The sequence below is a fragment of the Pezoporus occidentalis genome, unplaced genomic scaffold (genome assembly GCF_034315485.1).
Source record: "Pezoporus occidentalis ecotype Australia unplaced genomic scaffold, CSIRO_AGI_Poc_V1 ctg68, whole genome shotgun sequence".
NCBI lineage: Eukaryota > Metazoa > Chordata > Aves > Psittaciformes > Psittacidae > Pezoporus > Pezoporus occidentalis.
The window spans coordinates 3878181-3891944 of NW_026916030.1; the positions used below are offsets into that span (position 1 = coordinate 3878181).

The window sequence follows — 13764 nt, forward strand, 5'->3', positions numbered from 1 at the left end:
GCAAAGCTCAGTCTAGTGTCCTGGTCGGGGGAAGCCAGAGGACTGAGGGATCTTTGGTGTAGCTTTTGTTCCCCTTGCCTGCTCCTACTGAAGGAGGAATGCATGGGGGCTGAGAGCAGGTCATCAGCATGTTCTCCATGCGGGTGTTATTTGGCCATTTAGTTGGTGCTAAGGGAGTCACCTGAGCTACAGCAGTAAGAGAAGAACCTGTAGCTGAAGCAGAAATACATTTTGTGGTAGGTGACGTAGGTTTATGTTGGGTTGGCAAAGTCAGTGTCCTTTGGATTGGGAGCTGACTGCACTATCACATTAACCATGTGTATTTTTATCTGATAAACTACCTAAGCAGGAATACCTGGTAGATCATGGATAACCTAGAGAAAGAGGAGAGGAGGTACGATGCATGGCTGTAGCTCACATTGCTGCTTTGGCTATAGAAGGAGCATAAAAATACTCCAGTTTGAAAGGAACATGAAAATACTCAAACCCAGTGTGACACTACACACACTTCTCTAGAAGTGTAAAGAGGCTCCACATCATTGAAAGTCAGGCAACATAAAAGGTGCTTGGGCCTTTCTGAAAGGAGGAGGGAGCCTGTGGTTGTGTTGATAGACTTAAGCCCCTTCCAGCCTCTCTGCAGCTGGGTAAATCTCCCTAGGATTGGGCTGGCTAACAGAAATATTGGCATTCCTCAGTGCTGGGTGAGTGAGTACAACTGATTCATTTCTTTGCTCTGCAGAGTAATTCTAAGCAGCTTCTTTTTAACTGAAAGGATCAAAGTCCTCAAATGAGAATGTGGTGAACTTGATACTTCTCCACAAGCCCAATAGGCATGGACAATATACATTCTGTAACCGAAACCTTTTGGGGTTTGTGTAATACAATACCCTTTCTGTAACCCCCACCCTTTTCTCCATCCTCATGACCCTGCTGCAGCTAAGGGACCGGACAGTAGAAAAACATGTCAAGCATGAAAAGCAGCAACTTGAGGGCAAACATGACCCCTCCACTGCTAGTTACTGAACTTCTGAAAGTACCTCAAGCAAGCAGAATCAGCTAAAAAGGGAGGCTGGGGACACCTCATGTTGTGCGAGATGGGAGGTTAGGTCTTTGCTCTTTAGAACTAAAGTGTTTTGTTTTAATCATGGGGAGAGCTGCTGGCTTGGCACTGTGTGAAATGGATTTCTAAATCCTGAGGAAGGAGGAATTTCTCAAAACAGTAAGGAAAACAAAAGTCAGCAACAGGGAAGAATTGGCCAGCGTTTTTACAGCAGGAAATGTGGAGGATACTGAAAAGAGAAAAATTAATGACACTGGGAGTACGATCCTGTTAGCTGTTATTGTTGACACCTCATCATTTCCAGTCTAAAATGCCAGCTAAGGCCATGTTTCACTTGACACTAACTTAGGTCATCTTTACCTTGCTCAAAGAAAAAGAAACATCAAGCAGTAGATCGAAACTCTATAATAAAAATGGAGTGCATCACGAGAAACTCCTGTGCCTTTGGAATCAGATCAGCAGCCTCAACATGGCTGCTGCAGAAACTCTGTGCGTGTTGCTTGCACCAAATATGTTGCTGCATTTTATTTTCTGAGGTAGAATGAATGTTCCATTTTGAGCAGTGGAAAATGCTAGCTTATACCTATTTTAAACACAAGTGTAATGTTTTATAGCCCATAGAGGGATAATTACAAAGTACAAAATCACAGATTTTATAGCAGATTTTCCCAGGAGTGCAGTTAGGAAAACAGTATGTGTCATGTAGCCAATTTAGATAATGATTCTGATAAAGATAAACTGAATTGTTTATAATAAGTAATTGGGTCTGCTGTGGCCCAAATGACACAGATGAGTACACAAGCGTAGAGGCACAGGAACTTCAGGTGCCCCAGATCATGTGCTTTGGCTCCTGCTTCCCAACTGCCCAGCTTGTGTTTGGCTTGGAGCTGGGGCTGATCTTTGCGATGCAGTTCACTTTCTCAGGAATAGTGAAGATTAAAACCAGTTTGAAAGCTTTCCATTGCTGAGATTCCACGGCAGTGGCTCTTGCAAGTGTCTGGGCTGGAGGGGAGGTGGAGCGACCAGCTCCCATTTCCCAGTTGAGCTGGGAGACACGCAAACGCCTGAATGTGGGGAAGAAAAGCCCCAGCTTTCTTGCTCCTAAGGAAGTCCTAAGGCTTGTTTAGAGCTGAACCGTGAAGAATACTGGCCTGGTAAATATACAGTGGCACTTTACCAGAGGCAGGAGATTACTTGTTGAGTAGATTATCTCTCTTGAGATAAGACAAAATCCTTCAGACTCTAGTGGAGTATCTTGCCTAGCCTATTAGTAGATGACAAGATGCAGTTTGGGCCCTGTAAGCCTCTATCAATCACAAGATGAAGTAAAGCCCTAATTATCATTTAATTGCTGCCTTCAGCTTGAGCTGCCCTTCTTCACAGCTTTCTGCATCCATTTGAGATTAGGTTGCACTAAAATGAGAACCGTAAAGGGCCTGGCAAAGGTGTGAAATTCCCTGGGTAACTGAATTAATGGCAGTGTGTTCCTGCTGCTGGGGGGTTTCTGTTCTCTATGAAGACAGAATGAGTGAGGGCAAAGGGACATAATGGGGAATTGGCAGGGATAGCTCTCAGCCATTTGTTCACAAAAAGAATGACACAGAACACGCTGGTTTGGCCAAACTCGAGGGGGAACAAAGGAAATACTGCTCACAGACATCTGATTTTATGCTAATTTTGTGGAATTATGTTGTGAACTATTCCGTTGAATAAGAAAAGTAGTATTACGTTAGTCTGTGCAGTTGAGTATGAGCTGCTGGCTATGAGCAGTGGTAACTGTAGGTTTTCTTTTCTATGCTATTCTGAAATTGATTGACATACAGGTTTAGGGTGTTTGAGATTCGGTTTTAGTTTTTAAGCAAGGCTTCTTGTTGATCTGTTTTCATATGCTCTGCATGGCAGGTGTGTTTTCTGAGTAAATTGCAGAAGCAGAACAGTGTTTTTCATGATGAAACCCTAACAGCAGCCCTGACACTGACATTCATCATTAAGACACTTGTCTACACTATGTAACTTCGCAACATCAAATCCAGTTTCAAAGATAATTACAGGCCATTAGTGCCTGACACATGGAGTTTAATAACAGAGTAAATATTGTGGTGATCTTTGGAAATGCATAAATAAATAGATAAATGCACAAAATAGAGTTGTCTGGCTTTAAAAATGAGCTCTTAAAACTGGTATTGCCTGAGAAACAGGCATAGTTGGAACTGGTCACTTAACCTCTTTAGATGAAAGACATAGTTCTATGAATCCATCATTTTACTAGTCTGCCTGGCAAGCAAATGGTACCCTTCCCAAACAGGTATTGCACGGTGCATGTTTGCAGTGCCCTGCAACAAGGTAAGCTGTGCAAACTTAACAGCTGGGAGCACAGGGCCAGCCCTTCTGAGGTGGTTGGGTTCCAGGAGTTAAATACTGGGAACTCTTCTGAGTATTTCTGGAGAATAAGCATGAATAGCTTGACAGATTTTTAAAGCATACCTCTTTTCCTTTAAAATAAAAATAATAAAAATCCTCATTGTTTCCTACAGTATAATGGGAATTCCTGTGTCTTGATGCTTCTTCGTTTTAATTGTTTTAAAACCCTTTGCAATGACAGTGCTGAATGCCTTTTACACACGTTCATTTACCCATGTGAAGTCAGGGAGTTCAGAATCTTCCTGCTTGTTGCCGAAAGACTCCACTGCTATTACCCACACAGTTTACAAGCCTGTCTCTGGCGATCACAAAACAGCAGGCGGTAGCGCAGAGTTTCACTCTAAGTGGACGTGTGCTCAGAGACAAGCAGGTTTCTTTGAAGCAGCAGTATTTGGATTGATGGCCAGGAGCATCACTGGTCAGGGGGTCCAGGGAAGCGCCGTGCCTTGGCTCATACCAAAGCAGCGCCATAGGCTCGGGGCAGTGAGTCAGGAAGCAGTGGTGCATCCCCTAAGATTATCCTTCTCTTATTCGCTTGCTTCAGCGGATCAAATACTTCTCTTAGGAGTGACTTCAGGCTACAAAAGCTAAGGATTAGGAGACTGTTGTCGGGCAGATGGGTGTGCACATCACAGCCTGTGCAGGACACCTCTGGGCACTGGGGTAGCGAGCTGCCTGGAGCACATAGAGATGAGCTCTGCCTACCTGCAGAAGCTTTGAGACCAAAACTGCCGTTCTTGCACAGGGCTCTTAAGCACGGTTTAACACGTTAAGGCAGGAGAAGGAAGTAGGCTTTCCTAGAAAAAAGGTTTTTCTTTTGAAACAGAATAAACCTGGTGTCAGAAACAGAACTGAAAGGATGGCTGAATCCTCATTTTAAATGTCCAGTTTAACCTAACAGAGCTTGTTATGGCTATCTTGCCATATTCCTCAGATGTCTGATGAAGTTTCCATGCTGAGACTTTGCATTGGTGGATTTAAATCAATAATACCTTTGCAGCCCAGTTATAAATCATGTAAAATTAAGGTTCATGACAGGAGAGCTGCTGTTGCTTTATCTGTAACACTGCAATGGTCTGTTAAGCCATTCCTTTAGTTAAGGAATTACACTGAGCAACACCTTGGCTGCTATTGCTGTGCAATATGTGCTTATAAATTATAACAGTGTTCCTTCATTACATTTTTCTACTGTAGGATCTAAAGTGCTTGACAGCAGGATCAGGAAGAGCTTAAGAGCAGGACAGGCATGTAATGAAGTGAGTACAAGTGAGTACAACATGGAATAATGTCTCCCTTTCAGTAATTATGTGGCCCCTGGACCTCCTGATCCAGATGTCTTACCAGTGTATTTTAGAACAGCATGTTCTCTCTTTTTACACTTGGCAAATCCAAGCAAAGTACCAGGAGTTTTCAGGGTGCTCCAATATGAAAAACAAAGTACGGTTCCTTTCAGTAATATACTAATCAAGAGGTAGCATCATCTTAGCAATGTTAAGCATAAGCGGAACACTGGATGGCTCCAGTTTATTCAGTCCAGCACTCCCTCTGTAGTCATCAGGGGTTTTGAGTGTCTTGTTGTGTTGAGTTTGACTGCATGAAGCTGGATTGTGGCCTGTCAGAACAGTCTTGGAAAGGGTGGTGATCTGGACGCTGTGTCACAAGCACTGAAAAGACTCTCAAATTATGATCAAAACAAGAAATAAAGGTTATGTAGAGCCTGGCAGGTTAAAAAATAGCAGAAGACTGATGATTATTTGACTTTTAATAGATCACATAAAATTGTGCTTGCTCCTGGGAAAGCAGAGATGGGTCAGCAGTTTTCAGGCTGGTGCATGCAGCCTGCACAGGTCACGCAGGGAGTCTGTGTCCTCTGAGCTTCCACATGCCCGCAGTGTCACCACACAAAAGCAGGAATTTATATCACCCCGGTACGCTTGAAGGCCTCCAAGTACATCTGTGTTCTGCTGTGGAAAAGTTTAGCTGTAATGAATCAGAAGTATATTACCTCAGCTTTCTAGTCTCGTGTCCTGTGATCCCTGCAAGCTCTGAAAGCTGATGGCTTATTACCCCAAAGCATTCACTGCAGGTACAGCACAACCTGTGTGTGTTTGAGTTGCAGTTTGTGTTTAGCCCTTTTTATCTCTCTCACCTTGCCTCAGGCTTGGGGAACTGTAGCTGCTGCACTCAAAATCCATCTCTGGGGGAGAGTTTTATCCAGCAGAAGGCACTTGCAGAAGCAAGAAAGTCTTGACCAAGCCGAAGTCAGGCTTTCTCTGGGTTGCTGGTACCGGCATGTCCTGGGAGCAGGGCAAGGGATGCCCAGCCTGAGCAGAGATTGCATCTTCCCTACAGAACAGATCATGTTAAAGCATCAGGCTCAGCCGAACACTTAGTGGGGTTTCCCCTGATTTTCCCAGTTTTCCTGATGCCATTGCACTTTCTGGAATTGACTTCCCCCCTGGCTTTGTTCACTTTCCCCCTTGCAGACTTCATTGCCAAACGCCTTTGCCTCTGTGCCCCGTGGGCTGCAAGGGGCACAACTCCTGTTTGCAGAGCTTGGTGCTCTGTAACTATGTTCAGATAGAGCTTGCTGGCAGGGATAGAGCCACAAGTTATAAATAAGGGATTAGGATTTTGTCCTTTACAAACTAAGCTATCTTGCTGGACTTAGGAGCTGTGGAAGTTTTAGATAAACAGATGATCAATGTTTTAGGAATATTTAGGAGAAATTTAGGCCTATGTAGGACTTCAGTTAAAGGGATTTATTATTCTAGCTTTAGCAACAGTATCTGAAGAACTTGTATAATGTATTGGGTTTTTTTATGAGCATAAACTTTGCGGCATAGGTCCTCATTATTAATTCATAAGATATTTGTCTTTTAAATGCCCTTTTTATTTTAATAGCTAATTCTCTTTAAAAGATCTTAACATAGATTTAAAAATAAAGGGAAAGTAAGAGGGAAGCTGTGACGAAAGCTCTACATGCTGTACACTGGTGTTTCAGGGCTTAATACAGTGGTTGTCAAACCTCCAGCACTCTAATTGTGGGAGGTTCAGAGCAGTCTTAGAGGGAGATGATTCACTGATGCACATGTATTAACATTGCAAAGATACATTTGAACCTTTTTATGTGTAAAACAGTGAGTTTGGGTCTAGTGTGAAAGCCAAAGAATAACAAACAGGAGTAGACAATTGACTGTCTTTTGGGGTAGGTTTTGTACTGATATATTCTGTTTACTTTGCTGGCTCTGGTGGGGAAAATTGCACTTATAAGAGCAAAATGTCATTAGAAATGTAGCTTTTTTATTTGTTTTATGGTTACTGTGATGTAAAACTGTAAACATTTTCCTATCTATCTAATCTATCCATCCATCCACAGCTTGCGCTGTTTTTTCCACTTCAGGTCCTTGATATTTTTTTAGTTGTTTATTTCTGATGGAAATTTTTCTTAAGTCACAAAATTCTTTCATCAAAAGTAATTTCTTTCATTCGGAGCCCGATTTGGTTGCAAGAACAACCACAATTTCTTGTACATTTCCTTGATAATAAACTAAATAGACTGTAATGGTGAATAAGGAGTTTACATTCCCAATGGAAAGAATACATCTGTGGAGATGAGTTTCATTAAACTGTTAACTGAAACAGTGACTTTTAGAATTGATTCCATCTTTAGCGGGTGTAGTTAGTGAAGTACTGAAGACTATATATGGGGAATTCTTTATTTAAGATAAGCAAAAAAACATAAAAGGAGGCCTCCTCACCCTCTTTTGCTGTCTCTGGGTCAACATCTCAACCTCTTGATTAGATTTGGAACCTACTAATTAGATATAATTCATTACCTGCAGAAATGAGATCAGAAATCAAGAGCTGCTTTTCAGAATAAGGCGATCTTTCCCCTCATCCATCATGGCTATAAGTAACCAATTTAAAGTCAGACAAATGCATAACCAGCATTATTACCTTGTCATAAATAGTTAGGGAGAAAGACCTGGAATAAGCTGGCATTATAAATGGTTTTTATCACATTATTTTGCAGTTATTTGTCAGCCACTTTGCTTAAGATAAATGTAGAACAATAATCAGATTCTAAAACGGAGCCATGGACAAGATTTTGTTAATTGCAAAACTACTTCTGCTGGCAGAACTGTCTGTAGTGGGGCGCAGTGTATGAATTTCTGCATGGAGAAGTCGTCCTGAGCACATCTCCACATTTTGACTTGAATAGGTAAAAACAATAGGAAAAGAGATCCCCTCCTTCCGAAACACTGTGAAGTCTCACAGGAGTCAGTGGCACTGCTCCTGTCCCAGTAGACTGCTGAGCTGGGTGACCAGGGAGGAGTTCTCCAAGTCTTGGTTGTACTTAAAAGTCTGCTAATATTAAAGCAATATACTCTGTAATTCATGGAAAGGAGTCTTGTAGCAAGATAGAAGAGATGCTCCTGCTGTGGGAGGCTTTTGAGAAGTGCAAACTGCTCCTAAGGTTGGATTTTTGATAGTCACAATTGTCAGTGCTGTGCTTTTGCTGATAGAAAGGAGGATATGGTTAAATCTTAGTTGCAGTGAGGTTTTACTTTGACAGCAGTTTCAGCTAGTGACTGATGTCCGCAGTTCTTGCTGCAGGCTGTTTCTGGAGGACCATGTTCCCACCTTCCCCAGGGTAAGGTGGTGGAGGATACAAGCCTGAGGGGCACACAGAGGCTGCAGTGCTGCCCTAGTAGCTGTGATTTTTCCTACGACTTCAGCAAACCAGGATTTAGATTTATGTTTTAAATATAAATCCCAAACGACTCTCTCAGCTCTACTTAAATGTCGACCAGGGGTGACTTCAAATTTAAAATCCTGCTATGGAGAATAGGATCAGGCCATGAATTAGGCAAATGTTTTACTGACCATTGGAAACTCTTAAAGTCTGGAGGCTTCAAATGTGGAGGGAGGTTTCTTAAAGCTTGCCAGGTGAGGCCAGAACACCCAAAGCGATGGGCTGCCTTTCCATGGGATGGGATGGAGAGCTCGAGAGTGGGGAGCTTGCAACAGGGACTAGTGTTCCCCCTTGTTGGGGGGGGATGGACACAAAGTCTTCACATATATTGTCTCACACATTTTCTTCTGATATTAAAAATACTGTTTTGTATTCAGTTGAAGCATAAAAAGGTATGGTTCTAAAAGCAACTAAATTACTACAGTGTAGTTGTGGTGAAAGAGAGGACCTGTTCTGGTGACTAAGGATGCAGTTATGCACCTATGGTGCAGTATTAAAACACACAGGGAAGTCACGAAGTCAGCAGATCTGATTAACAGTAAATCCAGGGTTTTATTACACCCCTTTCCCCGGTAGGTAAGGACAATAGCTTGATTTTGATCTCGGCTGCAGCACAAGTAAGATTTCAGACAAAGATATTTACTAAATTATGTATCTTACACAACACTTTCACTGAAAAACAATTGTGTTTTATGTACCATTAGTACAGTACCGTGTAGGTGCGACTTGAAACAGAAAAATACTTAAGTAACGCTTACTGGCTCGGGTTCCTTTTGGCTTTAGTAAAGCCATGTATAATTGAAAGTGTTAATATAACTGCAACTCAAAGGGCAATGTAGCAGGAATAGGGACACTTGCAAATGACAGGCTTTTAGAAATTGAATTATTCTTCCATCGTCTCAAAGCTTAAGCTGTCACTAGGCAAGGTAGAGAGAGGGTTTATTTTCTTTTAAAGTTTCACCTAAAATTGTGTGCATTCTGTCAACACACCGGTTATATTCATTGAATCTGCTATAGAGGTGACTGTCAACATCCAGACTTCCATCCTGCTGCAGCCTTCAGGAGCACAACAAAAGCAGGGGCGATTCTAATCAGATCCTGCTCTGTGCAGCTTCTGCCTGTAGCATGCATTTGTGTGTCCACATGCTGCTCAGCATGCATTTGTTTCCAAATAAATACATTCTGAAAGGCAAAGGAATGGGTCCACCCGAGTTTTGTATTCCAGGTTCACTTTAAGGGGCTTTAGACAAGTTCTTCCCTTTTTTCTTTTCTGGTTAATGTAGTTTACGTGGCTGTAGCATGAAAAGACTTGACAAACTGTTAGCATTAATGTACTGAGCATAATGAACACCAACCATACAGCACATGGTGCTTGTCTGCTTATTGGTGAATTTAACTCACTTTAATTGCAGTGTTACTTAACGTGATGGAGATGTAGCCCTCAGAGGGATCATTTGAGGGGCGAATAATGTATTTGTGTAAAATTACGAGAAAAAAATACACAGAACCAACCAACCACAAAACGAACAAGTAGCGGATAGTACTACTAGCTGTAGTAAATTATAGTTTAATAATTATTATCTAGATAGCATTTGGCTTAAGGTTAAAAAAGAGGCACTTCTGGAAAATAGGATAAAGGCTTGCCTGGAGCGCAGCCATCGGGACTGTCTTTTGCAAGCTATACTGGTGGTGAGACATTCACTAGAGCACCTGGGAATAAATTGAGTCTGCTGGGAGGAGAAAGTATCTACCCTCAGGGCACGTCAATGGAAATAGAAGGTGACAATGAGCCCAAGGCCTGCATGGCCATATCACATGGGTCTCCTGATTCTATTGAAGGTATTGCACAGCAACCTGCCCTCTGAGCAAATCTGACACCTGGGAGGTTTTCTGTGCAAGTGGGAGGTGTAGGACCTTTACCCCCTGGAACAGAGCCGGTGCCGTAGGCGGTGGGACGCTGGTGGTGTTAGAACCTCCTTATGTCTGTCATTTGTACCCTGAACATTGAATATCTTCCTCATTATTCATCCTACCACACTAGAAACAGCTGGTCTTCAAGGGAAATTACCTAATGAATCAACAATAAGGCTATTGTGTAGGCGTGACATTTCTGATAATAAATTATTGCTTTCAGGAGGTTGACCACACTTGTCAGGGCTTTGTGAGGTACAAATTCAGCTGCCTTGTCTTACGCTGTTTTACATAACTGACAGTGTAAAACCTTGGCATTTGACTGTAAGTTATTCTCGCAACTTCTTAGATCCATGTCATAAAATCTCTTTCTTGCTTCATTTGTTCAGAATAATCTTTGGGTATTTCCAACGCGTACTTTGCAATGATGTTCGTTTGGTTTGAGTCGATTGTTGTGTCACATCTGTCTTAGAATTACCTATGAATTTGAGTACTTTTTTACTAGAAATGTGAACAGGCAATAAATGTAAGGACTACATTTTTTTATTCCTTAGGTAAATGATGTGTTTGCGTGTTTCTTGTGTGCTTACACTTGAAGGAGTAGTGTTTCAGAAACCCATGGCGTGGAGTAAGATCTAAATATTCCCTTCCAATGTACCTAATTAGTTTAAAAGTGCCTGTCCCATATGAAATATGCATCAAGGATTTTTATTCTAAAGCATGCTTCTTTTTTTCACATGCAAGTGTTATTTGCTCTTTACTTCGTGTAAACAGGCCTGTGACTCGTTAGTGATTAAAAAACAAAAGTTTTTGCTCCCTCTTAGCTTGAATGTAAATGCTACTGAAATTCAGTCAGTATCTGCAACAAATTGTGTGCTTTATCTCTGTGGAATTCTGTGGAACCAGTTCTTTAGCTTTTAATACTGTGAGTCTTTTCATAAGTAGCCAACAAGTAGAAGAGGACAGCACTTTCGTTTTCTGCCAGATTTCTCGGGGGCAAAATGCATACTTGCAAATATGAATGAAGTAGGCTAAGGTAAGTCAAGCTGGAAAGGAAGTCAGTATTCTTATGCAAGTAGTTGTGGAAGTTAAAAATGAGATCTAAGGCAGGGGATACATGTTCAAGCAAGTATACTGGGTTTCAAGCGCTCCCACTGACTATTGTTGCACTCATTTCTTTTCACGGGCAGTTGATATCTAATGTCTGGACAGTGCTGCTTGCACAGAATATGTCCTTAATGTAGTGCATTACATTACAGGGCATCTTAAGGTGTTTTGTGAGGCTCGCTCTCACTCAAGCACCAGTAGATCATGCTGTCTTAAATGACAATTCAGATCGTAAACAGGAACAAACTAGCCAAGCCCCAGTGTGCCTAAGAAGTGTCTTCTGACGCTGCTAATCTTAGAGCTAGGAAAGCAGATTCCCCCTGGAATTCCAAACAGGCCTCGTGTCTGACGTGGTGCCGGGTCCCTCTTCCCATGGTTTTCTATCAAGGCCAGTTGTAAGTGGAGCAGAACTAATTACTGCTTTTAACCCACTTCTCCTCAAGCCCCCAAGAGCCAGAGGTTCCCCAGGGAGTGCAACTTCCTCCGGAGGGATTGCACAGAATCTTGAACACACTTCAGAGAGGCGCCTGGAGGCAGGATCCTGCCTGTGGAAACACAAGCACAGCAGAGCGCTGCGTGGTCCCCTGCTGACCCCGGGCCCTGGAGGGGGTTCTGAATCCTGCCTTTTCAAGTCTTCCATGATTTTTGTTTCCTTTATACTTTGTACCCCATGGGAGGAGCTCCTGGGTGCCCTGAGCACTCGTTCCTTGCTGGTAAGGCTAGTTATAGGCAGCAGCACCAGCAGCCTCCCCGTGGAGGGATCCAAACCAGGGGAAAATCAACAGCTTCTGCCTTTACTGCTGCCTTACTTCCCAGTGTGCATGAAGTGACCTGCTCTGTGGTTGCAGGGCCCTACAGCTGTGTGCCCTCTGGGGAAGGTGGCCCTATGGCCCCAGTGCCGATGGCTCTGCTGCCATCCACCATGGACCTCAGCCACACTGAGGGGCATGTTTTCACTAAGAAAATAGTCTTTTTTTATGTATATAGGATCCACAGCAGAGCACTGGCCTCTTTGGCACAGTGCCCCTTGCCAGGGCTGGCGGTGGCTGGCAGGAGCCACAGCACCTTTCTCATGGGCACTAGCCTAATGCCTCCTTCCTGCTGCCTGCGTGGCCCCCAGCTGCCCCCAGCCTCTCTGGGGAGGTGCCCCAGTGCCCTGCATCCAGTGTGTTCATGTTGCTGCTCCCTCTGGGAAGCAGTGTCCAGCCAGACCTTGGTGGGAGCAAGCAGGAGACCTTGCCTACTGGTATCTAGCGTCTGCAGTGGCTCTTTGCATGGAGGGGTCATATTGGTGGAGGTCTGGCCTCAGAACTGGTCTTGCCCCCAGCAGCAGGGATTTGCAGGCTCCCCAGTCACAAAATCTGTCATCAGTCCTGCTGGGCTGCTTGATAAGCGCAGACTGAACGGTGTAGAGGAAGCTGTGAGATACTGTGACCTTTAAGCTTAATATCTTGGCATCAGTTAATTAATTGTGTGTTTCAAGAGTGCTGATGGTGATGAGTTGGTGGTGGACTAACTGGTTAATTGTGGACGTGTTCTGTTTATAAAACAATACCCCTAACTGGGCTGGGTACACTGGGCAGCCAAAGGCAGAGGCACGTAGGCAGAAGCTCTGCAGCCTGAGCCTGCTGTTGCTGCACCCTCAGTGGGTGCATGGGGATACTCTCAATAGGCTGCAGCAGCCCGCACCACAGCAAAGCACCATTTGCAGGGCCCAAGGATGTGGACTTGTAACAGCTCGAGCATGGTCAGTGATTGAAAACAGCATCATGGTGCTCTCCAGACAACTGGTTTGGTTGAAGACCATTGCAGACTAGTCAGGACTTGGTGATTCACGTGAGTGTCGGTCAGTTACAATGCAGAGACGGGATGACTGCAGAGAGAAGAGGAAAAAGGATTAACAAACATATAGCCAAAGACCAACCCTACACAATGTTTGGGTAGGACCATACCGGCCCAGAAAACTTAGCTAGGTGTTAGTGATAAGGGACATGGTTTAGGGTAAGGCATACCTGCCTATGGCAGGGGGGTTGGAACTGGATGGTCTTAAGGTCCTTTCCAACCCAAGCCATTCTATGATAATCAAGGCCCTTTATATTTTTCTCCAAATCAATGTAATTTCCGGGTGTCCGTTACAGAAAGCAAGTGCCTGCTGTGCCCTTTCTCTTTTCAGATAATGGAAACTCAGCTGATGCAAACAAAGGTGTCGTAATGGTGTCACGTTGTCATTTAACTTTCCCCACCAGTCTTCTGATAAAGACACGCTATATTCAGCAGCATAGAGCCATAACAGCAGTTCTGTCTCCAAAATCTGGCTTTACAACGTTAAGGCCTGTTGAGTTTCCATGGCAATGGCCAACAAATTCCTCCCTAGCTCTTCAAAGTGAAAGACATATTTGTTTTGCTCGTGCAACTTTGTAGCACAAAAGCCCTCTCTCCTTTTTTCACGTAACACCTGCTAATCTGCACTTGGTCCCCTTTGAAGCCTCCTGCTGATCAGAAATTC

General features: G+C 43.4%; 1 protein-coding gene and 1 long non-coding RNA gene across 2 annotated transcripts in view; both read left to right on the forward strand.

Moving 5' to 3' along the window:
- LMX1B (LIM homeobox transcription factor 1 beta) overlaps positions 1–13764 on the forward strand; it is a 100165-nt gene that overhangs the window by 47451 nt on the left and 38950 nt on the right. The window lies entirely within an intron of this gene.
- LOC134175470 (uncharacterized) overlaps positions 1–13764 on the forward strand; it is a 34423-nt gene that overhangs the window by 18278 nt on the left and 2381 nt on the right. The window contains exon 2 of the long non-coding RNA XR_009969020.1: positions 4676–4737. This is a non-coding gene — a long non-coding RNA (uncharacterized LOC134175470). The remainder of the gene's footprint in view (positions 1–4675; positions 4738–13764) is intronic.